Here is a 14,646-nt window from a genome sequence, read left to right on the forward strand (position 1 = left end):
GGAAGAAACACAAGCTGGAATCAAGATTGCCAGGAGAAATATCAATAACCTCAGATATGCAGATGACACCACCCTTATGGCAGAAAGTGAAGAGGAACTCAAAAGCCTCTTGATGAAAGTTAAAGTGGAGAGTGAAAAAGTGGCTTAAAGCTCAATATTCAGAAAACGAAGATTATGGCATCCGGTCCCATCACTTCATGGGAAATAGATGGGGAAACAGTGCAAACAGTGTCAGACTTTATTTTTCTGGGTTCCAAAATCACTACAGATGGTGACTGCAGCGATGAAACTAAAAGACGCTTACTCCTTGGAAGGAAAGTTATGACCAACCTAGATAGCATATTCAAAAGTAGAGATATTACTTTGCCAACAAAGGTTCATCTAGTCGAGGCTATGGTTTTTCCTGTGGTCATGTATGGATGTGAGAGTTGGACTGTGAAGAACCCTCAGCGCTAAAGAATTGATGCTTTTGAACTGTGGTGTTGGAGAAGACTCTTGAGAGTCCCTTGGACTGCAAGGAGATCCAACCAGTCCATTCTGAAGGAGATTAGTCCCGGGATTTCTTTGGAAGAAATGATGCTAAAGCTGAAACTCCAGTACTTTGGCCACCTCATGCAAAGAGTCGACTCATTGGAAAAGTCTCTGATGCTGGGAGGGATTGGGGGCAAGAGGAGAAGGGGACGACAGAGGATGAGATGGCTGGATGGCATCACTGACTCGATGGACGTGAGTCTGAGTGAACTCTGGGAGTTGGTGATGGGCAGGGAGACCTGGCGTGCTCCGATTCATGGGGTGGCAAAGAGTCGGACGCAACTGAGCGACTGATCGGATCTGATCTGAAGGCAAATAACACAACAAAAGTTGGCAAAAATAAAGGGATGACCACAAAACTTACTTGCATAATATCATTAGTCATCAGAAAAAATACGTATTCAAGAAAACTAGGATCCATTACATACTCCACAGGATGAATAAAACAAAAAAGAAAAAAAAATTACCAAAAGGTGATGAATGCATTAAACACCTGAAATTCATCTCTGTTACTGTTTGGAGTGTAAATCTGTAGTATACCTTTGGAAAACAAAGCAGCAAAATATCTTTATATTCATGAAACAAATTCAAATCATTCTACTCAATCAGCTGATAGTACATATAAGGGTGAGCGGTTCCAATCTGCCTCTCAAAATCCTTTAACAGGTGTGGACGCATTTTGTTTAAAAATAGCCATATTCCTACTTGAAAACTGGGTGGCCGGCCGTGACTCCGTCTTTCTGATCACCAGACAGCGTTGGTGCCCCTCTCCGCCGGCCCTCCCTGAGCGTGTTTGTTGCCCTTCCCTGTCACTTCCGGCTTTCCCCAGCTCCCGGCCCACCCCACAGAGGTGACCGCTCAGCACCCCCTTACCCGGTTTAGGTCCTAACCTGTCTCACCTCATGTGGTGTCCTTCCCTGGCCTCCATAGCCGGTGGCATCTCCGGGCAGAGAAGTGCTCTCGGTCCCCAAGGGGGGAAGATGGGCAGAGCAAGTTGCACGTGAGGGCTGGGCAGAGCAAGTTGCACATGAGGGCTGGGCAGAGCAAGTTGCACGTGAGGGCTGTGGAGGCGCTGGTACACAGCGGGAAGCCGGAGAGTGTTCTCCAGGACCAGTTGTGGCTCTGGGTGTTGGCGGTGATGGGCGCAAGCCTGGAGAGTGGGGCCCCATGGGGACCAGGAAGGGCAGTAGACGTCCTGGGTGCCAGGGACCGCTCCTGTGCTGGAGGCTTCTGGCGGTGAGATTCCGTGGCGTGACGCGGTAGCTGCTTTGCTTCCGGGTCGTTTTGAATGGCTTCCGGGCCCCTCACTGTCGCTCGCGGCCACCCCACCTCCACCGTCGGGTCTGTGCCTCTGCCGCGTCTTTGCCACGTGGGCCTACGTGGCCGCACTCCATTGGTGCCTCGTCCTCCTGTCCTCTGATCCCTGGGGCTGCGCCTTGGTGCGTCTCGCTTTCCCGGCCCGCCTTGCCCCGGCTCCATTGCCCTTTGCCGCCTTCTGTCCACCGATGTTGTTGCCTGCTGGACCAGGAGGAGCGCCTGTGCCCCCTGCGGTGCGCTTGTCCCAGTGTGCGCGGGTCACGGGCTGGCTACCTTGCCTATACCGCCACCCCCAGGGGGGTGAAAGTGAGGGTGCCACGACCGTCTCCGATGTGCCCGGCTGGTGTCCTTAGCCCCACTTCCGGCCCACCAGGCCCTCGAGGACGGTCTCCCCAACAGAACTTTGGGGCAGCACTCTGCATCCCTCGTGGATGGAGTGTGGGGGATCTTTTGGCCTCGCCGTGGGAGGAGACAGTCGGCCGGCCTGGGGTGATCGCCCTCCGCCTTCCTCACCTCGTGGAGTTTCGGTGCCACTGCCTTTCACCCCACGCCCAGCACGCCAGGCACCCTGTGCTCACTTGGGATTCCCAGGTGGCGCAGTAGAAAAAAATCAGCCTGCTAATGCAGGCAGTTGCAAAAGATGCAAATTCGATCCCTGAGTGGGGGAGATCCCCTGGAGGAGGAAATGGCAACCTCCTCCTGTATTCTTGCCTGAAAAATCCCTTGGACAGAGGAGTCTGGCGGGCTGCAGTCCATGGGGTCATAAAGTCAGAGCTGCAGACACGACTGAGCACATGCACATATACACATGAGAAAAAGGAAGAGAATCCCAGTTACAACTCAACTGTTGTGTAAAGAATTTTGTAATTGGCTTTCCAGAAATGCCACCTTTAGTAGCTGACTTAGTAGAAGGAGGACCCGGATTACACAGGAGGGTTGAGAAAGTGGCTCCTGTATCCAGTAGGAATTTAACAGGATGGCCTCTTCTAGTTAGAGTCACCTGAGGCTCCTGTGTGGTAATGAGGACAGAAGCCAAAGTGGGAAGCCCTGGGCCCCGTGAATCTTGATCTTGTGTCTGAGTTTCTGACCCCTGAAACCTACGTCCTTGGGGATATTACTCTCCCAGTGATCTCCCTTGCAAGTGGGGCAGGGCCTTGGTGGTGGCCTCTGCTTGCCTTGGGGGCATTGTCCCTTAAAGTGTCCATCCTTGCCACAACAAAAACAGACGCCAGGTTTCTGCTTTTGTCCTCCCTCCTTTGTAGCCCTAAAGTTAACTCCCTGTAGGGCCGTAATGAGAGCTTCGGCCTTTCTCTTATCTCTATTCTCTTTTTTTTAGGTTCTTCCTGATTGCTGTTTAGGAGTACTGATGTGGCAGCTCTTACCAGTGTAGGGTAAGGGAGTTAGAGGAGGCAAGGTTCAGAAAAAGAAGGAGACCGGCACTTTATGGAACATTCACCTTTAATGAGGCAAGAAGGGGCAGCAGTCAGAGTAGTGAGCTGCTGCACTACCCCAAGAAAAGAGTAAGTATATATAGGCATATATGTGGACATTTACTGTTAAGGGGGCCTGTTCTTTTCCAAGATTATTTGGAGTGAGTGAGGTCGCTCAGTCGTGTCCAACTCTTGCACCCCATGGACTGTAGCCCTATCAGGCTCCTCTGTCCATGGGATTTTCCAGGCAAGAATACTGGAATGGGTTGCCATTTTTTCTCCAGGAGATCTTCCCAACCCAGGGATTGAACCCGGGTCTCCTGCATTGTAGGCAGACGCTTTACCATCTGAGCCACAGGGAAGCCAGGGAAGTGTTCAGAGTAGTTATTTCATAAACGGCTGGGGCAAGGAATTCTGGAGACCAGCTGGGACCAGCTAGGAGCTGCGCATGATCAACCTTATTGTCCATTTTTTTTCTTCACGTCAGAGTTCTTTGTTTTGCATAGAATGGTGAGGAGGACCTGGAGGTGAGTTTTAACTCCAGACTATTTTGAGAAGTATTATGTTCCTTAAACGAGGCCCTCTAAATCTATATGGGGGCCAAAGGCCAGTTTTTAGTTTCCTCTGAATATCTGGAGTCGACTGAGTAATAAATTTGTCTTTAAGAATAAGTTTGGGGCATCTGGGTCCAAATTAGTGTGCTTTTTCAGTGCCTCCCTGAGCCTTTCCAGAAAAGCTATGTGAATTTCCTCCGTTTCCTGAGTCACTCCAGATACTTTGGAGTAGTCTAGGGGCTTAGCTCATGATTTTCTTAAGTCTTCCCTAATGCAAGTGATAAAGTGAACTCTCTTCCAGTCATCACTGTCTTTGTCATGTGCCCAATTAGGATCGGCTATGGGCACTGCGTGTAGCCCGGTAGGTAACCATGCTGACTCACTGTCACGTCTCCCCTGCATGCCAATAGCTTACCATTCATCACCCCATCCCTGGGCATTTTTAATTACTACTTCTTTCATTGTCAGTAAGGGTGCTAGTCAGGATTAGCATAATATCTTTCCATGCCATTTCAAAGATTGGTTTAGACCCTGGAAAACACTTATATAATTGTCAGGATCTTCAGTAAAGCTTCCTAGGTCTAATTTACTTTGCCTTAAATCTCGGAGGGGGGAAGGAACATGGGCTCCTGTGGCTCCCAAGTCCCCATTAGGAGCTTCTTGTAATGGAAGGAGGGGAGGATATAGCCTAGAGATCACCAGTGTTGGGTTAGGAGCCACTGGGGTAGGTACTGCTGCTGGTGCCCAAGGCATTACCAGAGATTGTGGAGGCTCCTGTGGGCTAGGTTTGGGCAGCTCTGGTTAAGGGCGACAGTTTGGACCTGAGGACTTGGAGGAAGTTATAGGCAGCATGGAAGTAGCAAGCCCACAACTCCTGGATAAGAGCGTTTTCTCTCAAGACAAAGCCTGTATATATGGCACTTCTGACCATTTTCCTTCTGGTCTACGAAAGATGTCTAGTTGGAGGATGGTATTATAGTCAAATGAGCCCTCAGGGGACCATTTTTCACCATCAGATATAACCTATTGAGGCTATGCCTTGGTGCAGAAAAAGATCATACACTTCTTTAACAAAGTCTAAGGGTCAAACTTCTTCTAGTTCTTCGGTATACTTTGCAAATGCATCCGCCTTGAGCTGGGTGTAAGGCAAGAAGAGGTGGCTCCCATCTCAAAGACAAAAGACCAGTGTCCAGTGCTCTTCGTCTTTTCTCTGGTTCTTCTGATAGAGGGTGTCCCCACCTTGCACAGTGGGAGAAAAGAAACAACAATAAAGTATGCTTCCCTCAACTCTGGAGTGCACCTGGTCTTGAGCATCATTATCCAATTACCCTGGACTGTTGTCCTCTTCCTGTCTCTATCTTCCTTTCCACCTAGAGATAGATATAGAGTGAGAGCCTAAGTTGGTGGACTTGCTGTGCTCTTGAACATTGAGTGTGCCTGAACTGGAGTTCCCCTAAAGCAAGCTATGTAGTGAACAAGGTTAGTAGTATTTACACACACTCCGAAATGATCCTACCTTAAATGAAAACTCTCATAACCTCTAAATGTTAGGAAAGAGAAATGGTAGATGTCCTGCAGTTCTCACTAAGGCAGCAGCCTAGCAGAGAGTTTCCTCAGCACCCCAGGTCAATCTGCTGGCTAATACCGAGACCCGAGGCCACTGTCTACTAACACTGTCTGCCTTTGGAACTCAGGCAGGCTTGTGAAATAGAGTGGCTTAAGAGATCATGCAGCTGGATTAGGTAATGAGAAGTGAATGACAGATTTGAGAGTGAGTGTCTGTGCTTACCTTGAGTAGGCATTCAGGATTTCCAGACGAGCCGCCAAAAGATGAGACAGGAATCCGAGTTGTTGTCCACGCAGCCAAAGAATGGAATCCATGAACATGCAAACACTCATGGTAGTAACTGAATAAGATTTATTTTGGAGGAGGAAATTACAAAGCTCTCAGAATAGACACTCAGCATACAGAGGGGGTAAAGAATCCCCAAGGTGGTTTTTATAGCCTTCCTTTAAATCACATTCGGAGAAGGCAATGGCACCCCACTCCAGTACTCTTGCCTGGAGAATCCCAGGGATGGGGCAGCCTGGTGGGCTGCCATCTATGGGGTTGCACAGAGTCAGACTCGACTGAAGCGACTTAGCAGCAGCAAATCACATTATTTCTAAACATTCACTTCAACGGTCAAGATACTTAACGTCATCTTTATGACTTCTTTTGATCCTTGGATTAAGTCACTGCCCTTTTTCATGCCCTCTGTCCATTTTACTATGGGCCAGAGGTATGGGCTTAAGATTAATGATCACCATTGTTTCTCCCTCAAGCATATGGAACAGAATTTAATTGATGCTCTTCTTTGGATCTGAGTGCTGAAAATTAATCAGACTAAAGACACATTCCAAGAATTCAGGACAAGGGAGCAGGATGTTTACTGAAAACGAGACTGAGGTTTCAGAGTTTTACACTGACTGCCTAGTAATTTCTATTTCAAAACCAGTCATGGTAGAAAGCAAAAAGGAACTAAAGGTGAAAGACGAGAGTAAAAAAAAAAATGCTAGCTTAAACCTCAGCATTGAAGAAATTAAGATAATGGTATCTGATATTATCATTAAGATAATGAACAACCTAGACAGCATGTTAAAAAGCAGAGACATTACTTTGCCAACAAAGGTCCGTCTAGTCAAGGCTATGGTTTTTCTAGTAGTCATGTATGGACGTTAGATTTTGACTCTAAGGAAAGCTGAGCACTGAAGAATTGATGTTTTTGAACTTTGGTGTTAGAGAAGACTCTTGAGAGTCCCTTGGACTGCAAGGAGATCCAACCAGTCCATCTAAAAGAAATCAGTCCTGAATATTCATTGGAAGGACTGATGTTGAAGCTGAATCTCCAGTACTTTGGCCACCTGATGCGAAGAGCTGACTCATTTGAAAAGACCCTGATGTTGGGAAAGACTGAGGGCAAGAGGAGAAGGGGTCGACTGAAGATGAGATGGTTGGATGGCATCACTGACTCAATGGGCATGAGTTTGAGTAAACTCTGGGAGTTGGTGATGGACAGAGAGGCCTGGTGTGCTGCAGTCCATGGGATAGCAAAGAGTCAGATATGACTGAGTGACTAAACTGAACTGAACTGAATGGCATCTGGTCCCACCACTCCATAAGAAATAGATGGGGAAACAATGGAAACAATGAGATTTTATTTTCAGTTCAGTTCAGTCACTCACTCATGTCCGACTCTTTGCAACCCCATGAATTGCAGCATGCCAGGCCTCCCTGTCCATCACCAACTCCTGGAGTTCACTCACACTCATGTCCATCAAGTCAGTGATGCCATCCAGTCATCTCATCCTCTGTTGTCCCCTTTTCCTCCTGCTTCCAGTCCCTCCCAGCATCAGAGTCTTTTCCAATGAGTCAACTCTTTGCATGAGGTGGCCAAAGTACTGGAGTTTCAGCTTTAGCATCACTCCTTCCAAAGAACAGCCAGGGCTGATGTCCTTTAGAATGGACTGGTTGGATCTCCTTGCAGTCCAAGGGACTCTCAAGAGTCTTCTCCAACAACACAGTTCAAAAGTATCAATATTTCGAAGCTCAGCTTTCTTCACAGCCCAACTCTCACATCCATACATGACCACTGGAAAAACCACAGCCTTGACTAGACGGACCTTTGTTGGCAAATAATTGTCTCTGCTGTTTGGAGGCTCCAAAGTGACTGCAGACAGTGACTGCAGCCATGAAATTAAGACACTTTATCCTTGAAAGAAAAGCTATGACAGTGTATTGAAAAGCAGAGACATCACTTTACCAACCAAGCTCCATATAGTGAAGGCTGTGGTTTTCCAGTAGTCATGTGTGGATGTGAGAGTTCAACTGTAAAGAAGGCTGAGCACCAAAGAGTTGATGCTTTTGAACTGTGGTGTTGGAGAAGACTCTTGAGAGTCCATTTGACTGCAAGGGGATCAAGCCAGTCGCTCTTAAAGGAAATCAACGTCAAATACTCATTGGAATGACTGAAGTTGAAGTGCCAATATTTTACCCACCTGTTTTGAAGATCAGACTCATTGGAAAAATCCCTGATACTGGTATAGATTGAAGACAAAAGGAGAAGAGGGCAGCAAAGGATGAGGTAGTTAGAGGTAGTTAGCATCACTGACTCAATGGACATGAATTTGAGCAAAGTCCAGAAACAGTGAAGGACAGGGAAGTCGGGCATATTGCAGTCCATGGGGTTGCGAAGAACTGGACATGACTTAGTGACTGAAAAACAGCAGTGTCACACAGTGACTATTTTAGATTTAAAAGTAAGATCAAGACTTATTTAATTACACTCTTACTAGGAAATATTTTCAATGAGAAATAAGTGATGCCAGGTACTCACTAATGGATTTAATTATGATACAAATACCATAATCAGTGAAGGACTAGGAAACCTTGCATGCTGCAGTTTATGGAGTCATAAAGAGTCGGACATGACTTAATGACTGAACAACAACAAGAAACTGTATTTTAATAAATTTTCTTCAATTTTACCCTGGCTAATATGCTTGCCAATAAGAATAAGCACATGTCTGTATTTGTTCAGGGGTCTGGGTGTCTCAGAGGGATCCCAAGCTGATAGCAGTCTGGGATGACTTCTAGCCCCTCACACTGTTACCATTACAAGATTAGTCATTATAATATATACTCTAATATCATTGAGCAATTTGTCCTTCATTAAAATGTACAATTGTAAAGTATGTATTAATAAAAAGGTATTATCAAGAATGATGAGGGATTATTTTTACTGTTTCATGTATTCAGAGGTTCTTCATGAATAAACCATAATGTAAAATGATTAGCAGTGCATGTCTACCAGATCAACAGATTTTCTTTTGTTTATTTTTCCCTTTCTATCAAGAGTTAATAAGCAAGAACTAGGGCTTTACAAAAAGGGCCTTAACAGTCCCCACAGTTTGTATAAACTTCAGACACTTTTAAAAACTAATTTGTCTTGGAGTACAGTTGCTTTACAATGTTATGTTAGTTTCTGCTACACACCACAGTGAATCAGTTACATATATACACTTATTTTAGACTCTTTATATATATATATATATATATATATATCCGTTGTAGAGTATTGACAGAGGAGCCTGATGGATTACAGTCAACGGGGTTACAAAGATGTGGGCACGACTGATTGACTAAGCACAGCACATAGAGTATTGAAGAGAGTCCCCTGTGTTGTAGAGTAGAGCCTTATTAGTTGTCTACTTTGTATATAACAGTGTGTAAATATAAATCCCAATCTCCCAATTTATTCCAGACACTTTTTCTTGATCTTCTTATTCTTTGACCATCTACTTTAGAAGGTGTGTGAGTTCCTTCTCTACCATGATGATCTGTGAACATTTTACAACCCAGGAATGTCTTTCTTGAGAACCTGTGAGCCCGCCTTCCTAAAAGTGATCATCTGAAAAATGGGTCCCTTTGTCCCAGTCTGTGTGGAAAGGTGGAAGCTTCATTTCCACAAGTGCCAATGACTAAGCACATATGGGAACCTTGAGGCTGAGGGCCTGTGTTATGTTCTCATTAGCTCACTCAGTGTTTACAAATCCCCCTATCCCCAGTCACTTGTTTCAGGGGAGTTGAGTTCAGTCTTTCTCCTTGCAATAGTCTTGACCTTTATCACAATGTCTTGAATAAAGTTTTCCTTGCCTATTTAACTCTTTCCAGTGCAATGTTTTTGGGAGGATCTGTGGCTCCTTTCTATTAACTAAATAGCTAAAGAAAATTTTTACTCTCAAAATCCATAATGATAGGTTGATAGGTCAGTTAGGGGTGTTGTAACAGAATACCTTGGATGAGGGTGCTTATACAATAATTATTTGTTTCTCATAGTTTAGTCTAAAGGTTGAGAGTCAAGGTCAGGATTCAGCAAGGTCAGGTTCTGGTGAATGTGTCTTCCTTAGATTTTGCCACCTTCTCATTTATCTTCATGTGGCAGAAAGAGAGAAAGGATGAGCTCTATTCCTCTTTGTAGAAAGATGGTAATGTCATGGGGACTCCACCCTCATGATGTAATGACCTCCCAAAGGCCCCACCTCCTGGGTCCATCTCACTGGAGGTTAGGGTTTCAACATATAAATTTATGTGGGGACACAGGTTTAGTCCATAACAAGAATAGCTCACACTACTTATAGTCAGCAGAATTTAGTTAGGATGTTTGAGGCACTATGCACTTTACAGAGTGATATTCTCTAAGTTGGTCCCATTTCCTTGTTTTACACAATTTATCCTGTTTAATTATTATAAATATTCACCAACTTTTATAAATAGTTCTTAAATCAACTATAGGAAAACTTTCAAAAAGTCCAATATGTTGCTTGGTCAAAGAAATACAAATATACTTGGCAAATTGGAGCTGTATTAAAACTTAGTGAATTCTCCACCATTGAAATCATTAATAGGACATAACAAATTTAACCACAAATTCTTTTAAAGTTCTTTAACTAACATGAATTGAATGTGCCCCTCTTTTCTCAGAAAACAACTGCAGGTTCATTATCTGATGAATAGACACATTGTGAATGAAATTTGTTAAAATGACTTAATCATTGATATACCATCATTATCACTTCCAAAATGTTTTCAGGTTTTTGAGACATAAATTATCACATGTGCTTTACAAAATACTCCATTCCATTTATGACTATATCAGGATAATTATATTTCCTGTATCAGGAAATTTTCTATCATTACTCTAAAAAATTAATTAGTCCATTTTGACAAACATCTTTAGAAATATTTAGAATTGTTTAATAGAAAAGTTGTCTTTAAACACCTGCTGTTATTTTCCTATTTATTAAAACTTTTTTAAAGGAGTATTTGGGCCTTAATAAAAATATTAGTCATAACATCCTTCCCCTTTTCCTTCTAACAATCAAAATAACAAAAATATTTAAATTACTGATGTTTTTGAAAATAAATGTCTTCATGATATAAGTAAAAGTAACCATAATAAATAGACAGTGATGGGACTTCCTTAGTGTCCCAGGGGTTCAGAATCTGCCTGCCAGTGCAGGGAACATGGATCTGGTCCCTGGTCTAGGAAGATCCCACATGCCGCTGAGCAACTAGCTAGTGGACCACAGCTACTGACCCAGGGCTCTAGAGCCTGCGAGTTACAGCTACTGAAGCCTGTGCACCTAGAGCCTGTGCTCCACAACAAGAGAGAAGTCCCTACTCAAGACAGCTAGAGAGAAGCCAAGCATGACAAGGAAGACCTAGCACAGACAAAAACAAATAAACAAAAATTAAAAAAAAATTAAAGGTAGTGATAAATTGAAAACACGCTTGCAACACAAGACAAAAACATTCATTTTTGTGAGAAGAATTTACGGGGCTCCAAATAAAGAGTACAAGTGGATACATTAGGTATGAAACTTAATTTTGTTTTAAGGTTAAATCTTTGTGTTTTTTTTGGAAAGTCTTTTTATTTTATTTTATTTTTTTAACTTTACAATATTGTATTGGTTTTGCCATATATCAAAATGAATCTGGCACAGGTATACATGTGTTCCCCATCCTGAACCCTCCTCCTTCCTCCCTCCCCATACCATCCCTCTGGGTCATCCCTGTGCACCAGCCCCAAGCATCCAGTATCGTGCATCGAACCTGGACTGGCGACTCATTTCATATATGATACTATACATGTTTCAATGCCATTCTCCCAAATCATCCCACCCTCTCCCTTTCCCACAGAGTCCAAAAGACAGCAAAAGAGACACTGATGTATAAATTTAAATCTTAGGCTTTGTTTCTTCTAGGGAAGTCTGGGGACTCGGAAAGAGTAGAAATGGGTGGAGGAGACTGTACTAGGGGTGGGGTGGGTGCACAGTCAATATTGTAAGACATTTAGCGGGACCCTTAGCCTAGGGTTAGAGGTCATGCTCCACCAACAGGAAACCTGTCAGCAGTCCTCGCCAGAGTTTGATGAGTCTGGGACAGAGGCTTTCTCCATGCGCTATCCAGGCCCTCAGGCCTCAGGGCAGGTGGGTGAGATGGGGGCCCAGGACAGTTCGGGGACTGTGACCCACAGAGTCCCAGAGCCCTTGCCATGGGTGCCCACAGGCCAGATCAGGCCACAAAGCCGCCGAAGTGAAAGTGAAAGTCACTCAGTCGTGTCTGACTCTTTGCTACCCCATGGACTATACAGTCCATGGCATTCTCCAGGCTAGAATGCTGAATTGGGTAGCCTTTCCCTTCTCCAGAGGTTCTTCCCAACACAAAGCAATGAACCTTTCCCCAGACCCTGCCTCCATGACCTATAAGCTGCAGAGGACGATATGGGCATGGTCCCTAGATGCCTGGGCAGCTAGAGGATATGACCCTGGCTACTAAGGGAAGAGTTTCCCAGCTCCTGTTCTCCATTCACGTTTCACACTTGGTCCAGCATTGATCGGTTGTCCACCCCCAGGAGGTGGCAGGAGGTTAGGTTGGTGTGCAAGGACCTTACACATCATTTCAGTCTTGCCTCTGTAGTTGGGACCTCTATCAAAGAGAGTAATTGTTGTGAATTAAGATTAACCCAGTTGGAAATTGCTACAAGTGTGTCTCTGCAGCTTAAATGAACAGCCTGAGGCCTGGATGGGTCCTGGGCACCAGGCACCAAGAGAGATGAAAGTTGGGTGGGGTCTAGGACTTGGCTCTGAGGTGCTGCCCGCTGAGACCTGCCCCCTCAGCCAGGGCCGGGCACTGGACATAGGACCCCGACTGGGTGCCGGATACCCTGACTGCCCAGGACCCCCTCCTCCTGGCCTGGGCCTGGACCCCAGAGGTAGAGGGTGGTGCCTGAGACCTGATGCTTTCTTGTCAGAACTGAGAGTAGCATTTGTTTTGTGGGGAGGTTTACAGCAACATTAGGGCTTCCCTCTTAGCTCCATCGGTAAAGAGCCTGTCTGCAGTACAGGGGACCTGAGTTTGATTCTTGGGTTGGGAAGGTCACCTGGAGAAGGAAATGGCAACCCACTCCAGTATTTTTGCCTGGAGAATCCCATGGACAGAGGAGCCCAACAGGCTACGGTCCATGGGGCCACAAGAGTTGGACTTGACTCAGTGATTAAACCACCACCACAAGAACATCGTGACCTGACCATGCCTTGACCTCAAGAACAAAGACTCTGGCCCCAGAAGTAAACAGGCCACTCCCTCAGCTTTCCTAGAAAAGCACTTTGCAGAAAGTTTTCTGGGTGCTCAGCTTTTTTTGTTTGTTTGTCTTTTCTCCTTGTGTGGCCCTGCAGGAAGGCTTTCTCTCCTCACTGTGTTAGAAGCACAAACTTGAGAATCTCTTTTTATTCTCAATGTGTTAGATTTGTCCCTCCTCACCCCGAAATGTTCACTATCAGCTATGCTTGGGGACAGAATATTTTCATTTATATAAATTATTTTCATGATCAGAGAGGAATATGTGAGCCTGAGATTCAATTTTTGAAATAAAATGTTTACTCTGAAAAGCCAAACTTGTCCATAGAATGACAGTAGCAGTTGGACAGAGGCAGTTGGACTCATCCTGTGCAGAGTTCAGTTAATTCTGAAGGTTCTGTGATGTGTGGTCGCCATGGTAATGTGGTGATACACATTCCGCATTCAGTGTGTTTGCGAGCTGAGAGCTTCATGTATGGTGGCAAAGAGAAATGGGCAACCTGAATTGTTTGGGAGGTAGGTTCCCACTGATCATCTGAATGCTGTTCCTTCAAATGGGCTGGTTAACCTTTACTGATGAATTTTCCTCATCTTATTATTTTTCTTTTCCATCACTCTAATTTATCTACAGAGTTATAACTGTGTCTTATAGTTTTGTATTATTCCTTAAATTATGTTTTGATTCTCCTGTCAGCAGGCTGCCTTAAATATCTTTCTAAATTTCCAATTTCCCAATGCCAGTTTTGTACACACTCTTACCAGAGAACAGATGGAAAGAACTAACAGAGGAGAAAAATGGTGTCTCCCCAACATTGGACATTATAGTAAAAGGAATTACATCTCAACTGTTCTCAAATGCTGCTGCCCAAATCTACAAACACTAGCAGTGTAAATCGTGAGACTTAAAAAGGAAAGAAACTGGGATTTACTGGTGGGATTCCCATGGGTGGATATGGGCTGGATCATTGTTTGGCTGTTGCCAAGGAGTTTAGTGAGATGGCATAGTGCTTTTGGGTTGGTAGGATGAACATTTGGTCACTAAGGGAAGGAGAGCCTGTCTGTTGATCCTCAAGGAGAATCTAGGGTTACAGTCTCCAGGCTGTGAGGATGGAGATGATTTTCAAAAAGAATATGGGGCTCTGTGTCTTCCATTCCAGGGTCTAGAGCATGATGAGAAGTTGATAGAGTCAGAATTTTAGTGGGGAAAGGTTGAACTCCTGCCCATTCTTAGCTAGCACTTGGTCCAGGCTGCTCAAATAAGAGTTCAGATCAGCTATGAGACTTTGAGCATCTCAGACTTAATTAAGACACCAAAGGCCAGCAGAGATGGCCACCTCCCCAGTTAACTCACATTAACTGCTCATCCAGACTTGGTCAAGTTAAAGGGAAGCTAATTCTTGGTAGAGCCATCATGTGGCCTTTGGTTTAGAAGGTTCTGAGCTCTGAGCCAACTTGTTGGCCAAACAGACCACTGGTCACTTAGCAAGGTGGACTGGGCTTTGGGAAGGCTGCTCCTGAGATGGTTGGGTGTGTGAAGAAGCTTTGAAGGATGGACAGACTTGGAATCCTCTGGTCTTTCTGAGGGGCTTTGCTCAGAGGAAACTTGTATTTGGGATCAGGAACTGAGATATAG

The 14,646-nt window shown here is 44.8% G+C and overlaps 1 long non-coding RNA gene across 1 annotated transcript; it reads right to left on the minus strand.

The window, feature by feature from the left end:
* Positions 1 to 215: 215 nt before the first annotated feature.
* LOC147357017 (uncharacterized) lies at positions 216 to 1,851 on the minus strand. The gene is made up of 2 exons (XR_015143721.1): positions 1,431 to 1,851; positions 216 to 836 (listed from the first exon to the last, which is right to left on the minus strand). It is a non-coding gene; the product is annotated as an uncharacterized LOC147357017 (long non-coding RNA).
* Between the last annotated feature and the right edge of the window lie 12,795 nt (positions 1,852 to 14,646).

Source organism: Bos grunniens, chromosome 16 (genome assembly GCF_055505025.1).
Source record: "Bos grunniens cultivar Pamir isolate PY7600 chromosome 16, Bosgru_T2T1.0, whole genome shotgun sequence".
NCBI classification, from domain to species: Eukaryota; Metazoa; Chordata; class Mammalia; order Artiodactyla; family Bovidae; genus Bos; species Bos grunniens.